The following is a 3,290-nucleotide window of genomic DNA, read 5'->3' as shown; positions in this document are numbered from 1 at the left end:
TTCCTTCTACTTTCAAATTCTCAACAAGTTCCTCCCTATTGGTTAAAATCAAGTCTAGAACAGCTTCCCCCCTAGTAGCTTTTTCAACTTTCTGAAATAAAAAGTTGTCCGCAATACAGTCCAGGAACTTATTGGATAGTCTGTGCCCCGCAGTGTTATTTTCCCAACATATATCTGGATAGTTGAAGTCCCCCATCACCACCAAATCTTGGGCTTTGGATGATTTTGTTAGTTGTTTGAAAAAAGCCTCATCCACCTCTTCCGCCTGATTAGGTGGCCTGTAGTAGACTCCCAGCATGACATCACCTGTGTTTTTTACCCCTTTTAGCCTAACCCAGAGACTCTCCACCCTTCCGTCTCCTATGTCCATCTCCACCTCAGTCCAAGTGTGTACATTTTTAATATATAAGGCAACACCTCCTCCCTTTTTCCCCTGTCTATCCTTCCTGAGCAAACTATATCCATCCACACCAACATTCCAGTCGTGTGTATTATCCCACCAAGTTTCAGTAATGCCAATAATGTCATAGTTGTATTTATTTATTAGCACTTCCAGCTCTTTCTGTTTATCACCCATACTTCTTGCATTTGTATAAAGGCATCTAAGATACTGGTTTGATCTTGCCTCCCAGCTTTGCCCTGACCCTCCTTCCTCTCTGCCATTATAGCCCGTGCTCCCTCCTGTTTCCAACCCATCTCCCAGGTCTTGTTCCCCACTTACCTGTGGGCTTTGCTCACCTGTCCCCGTCGAACCTAGTTTAAAGCCCTCCTTACTAGGTTAGCCAGTCTGTGCGCAAATAAGGCCTTTCCCCTCTTCGAAAGGTGAACGCCATCTGTTCCTAGCAGTCCTTCCTCAAATAGCATCCCGTGGTCGAGGAAGCCAAAGCCCTCCTGGCGACACCATCTTCGCAGCCAGGCATTCACCTCCACGATGCATCTGTCTCTGCCCGGACCCCTACCTTCAACAGGAAGAATCGAAGAGAATACCACCTGCGCTCCAAACTCCTTAACCCGTACTCCCAGAGCCCTGTAGTCACTCTTGATCTGCTCAGCGTCACACCTTGCAGTATCATTTGTGCCCACATGGATGAGTAGCATGGGATAGTAGTCAGAAGGCCGGATAATCCTCGACAAAGCCTCTGTAACATCTCGGATACGGGCCCCTGGCAGGCAGCATACCTCCCGGGATGAACGGTCAGGGCGACAGATGGGTGCCTCCGTCCCCCTCAGCAGAGAGTCTCCAACCACCACTACCCTACGTTTCTTATCAGTGGTGGCAGCAGACCTCCCAGCCTTAGGGGTACGAGACTTCACCCCCTTAACTGCTGGGGGTGATTTCTTCTCTCCTGTATCAAGAAGAGCATAATGGTTATCTTTTACCACAACAGGAGGGTTTGCAGCAGCAGTGGAGCACTGCCCGCTGCTAGAAGTAACCAGCTGGCTGTGTCCACCCTGAGCCTCCTCCCCCACTGGTGTGTCAGATACACCCTGAGGCATCTCTTCCTCCACTGGAGTGTCGGTAGTCCTGTCAACTGGGACAGGACCGTCAGCTGTCTCCACATGGATACTGTCCAGGAATTGCTCATGGACATGGATGTTCCTCAGCCTGGCCACCTCCTCCTGTAGCTCTCCCACCTGCTGCCTGAGAGATTCCACCAGTAGGCACCTTTCACATTGGATGCCACCCCCAGCCTGGATATCAGTAAGTGGAAATTGCAAATTACAGTCTTTGCAAGCCCACACCAGAATCTGGGTAAAAGCATCCATGCTTTGGTGCTCTGTCTGGCTACAGGCACAGGTGGAGGAGACAGAAGCAGTGCTGGCACAGGTGTTGCGGGTCCTCCTCACCATTGTAAGCCTCCCTCTGTCAAACTCTCAAATTCCTGCCTACAGCTCTCTGTCCGCTCTTCTTTGCTGTAAACAGAAAAGTTTTCGATGTGGCTCAGGTTATGGGTTCAAGGGACCAATGGGTCACAGATGAGACCGACAAGGGACCCCTCCTCCCTTCCTACTCCCCTTCCAAACTCCCTTGCAAAACTCCCTGTTAGCAGCTCCTGTTGGCTAAGCTCCCTGGTCGCTTGTGCGCAGCTTTATAAAGCCCTGGCCTGAGTGAATGCCCCGCCCACTGGTTAAGGCTCAGCCAATTACCAGAGGCTTCTAGCTTTCAAACCTTCCTAGTAGCTCCACCTCCAACTGCCAGCTACAGCACATGGTCCTTCAAACAAACAAACCAAACAGACTGACAAACACAAGCTCAGCACACAGCAAGTAACCCCCAAACACACACACAAACCCAAACATGCAGACAGTCACTTACCCCACAGATGCTGTATATGCTCCTCCTTCACCTGGAGAACTCCCTTGCAAAACTCCCTGTTAGCAGCTCCTGTTCGCTAAGCTTTGGTTTTAGTTTGTGGATATTGTTAGTGTGCTCACAAGCTTATTTAAAGTGCACTAAAATGAAGAAAATGCTGAAAGCTTAGGAAAAATCTGATCTCAGTGGAAGGATGAGCAGCAGAAGCCTACAAGTGAGTGCTACACTATCTACTCAGAAAAGTAAAAGGGCTCTGGGTAGGGTACGACAACTCACTAGATGGACACGGGGGGAGTGGGGAAAGATGAGAGAGTCAGAATTTTTATTTGAGGGAAAAGATGGCAATTTGAAAGATTGGAGAGTAGGGGCAGGGAAGGGAAAAAATTGTCCAGTTAAAATGAGATTTTATTTGGTCATCCTGTGTGTGACAGATTTTGCTCATATTTACTTCAGTGGTTTCACCTTAATGAGCAAATAACCATTCTAACCCTAAGGGCCTGGGCTACACTGGCGGGGCGGGGTTCGAATTAAGATACGCAACTTCAGCTATGCTATTTGTAGTATCTTAGTTCAACTTACATGGTCGTCCTTATGGCAGTGAGTCGACTGCCGCGGCTCCCCCGTCGACTCCGCTTACTCCTCCTGCCAAGGTGGAGTACGGGTGTCCATTAGCGATCGATTTTTTGCATCCAGATGGGACGCAGTAAATCGATCCCCGATACATCGAACATTACCCGCCGATCCGGCAGGTAGTATAGACGTACCCTAAGTGTGTGGAGAAGCCTATTACGTTGTTGTACACTGTTGCAGAAGCTCAGTTCACACACCTATCTGTGCTTCTCTCACTTATGTATGTTTATTCAGTCCATTTAAAGTCCCTACCAACCTGATTTAAATGAAAAGTAATAGGAAGAGAGGATGGTCTAAGGCAACTCTGTTGCACTGTAGATGGCATGACCTCACTTTCATACTGAGT

The 3,290-nt window shown here is 48.8% G+C and overlaps 1 long non-coding RNA gene across 1 annotated transcript; it reads right to left on the bottom strand.

The window, feature by feature from the left end:
* Positions 1 to 720: 720 nt before the first annotated feature.
* LOC127044396 (uncharacterized) lies at positions 721 to 1,284 on the bottom strand. Its single transcript, XR_007772482.1, has 2 exons — positions 1,180 to 1,284; positions 721 to 959 (listed from the first exon to the last, which is right to left on the bottom strand). It is a non-coding gene; the product is annotated as an uncharacterized LOC127044396 (long non-coding RNA).
* Between the last annotated feature and the right edge of the window lie 2,006 nt (positions 1,285 to 3,290).

The sequence above is a fragment of the Gopherus flavomarginatus genome, chromosome 2 (genome assembly GCF_025201925.1).
Source record: "Gopherus flavomarginatus isolate rGopFla2 chromosome 2, rGopFla2.mat.asm, whole genome shotgun sequence".
Lineage (NCBI taxonomy): Eukaryota > Metazoa > Chordata > Testudines > Testudinidae > Gopherus > Gopherus flavomarginatus.
The sequence above is the reverse complement of the archived record's forward strand: the minus strand, read 5'-3'. Positions and strand labels throughout refer to the sequence as shown.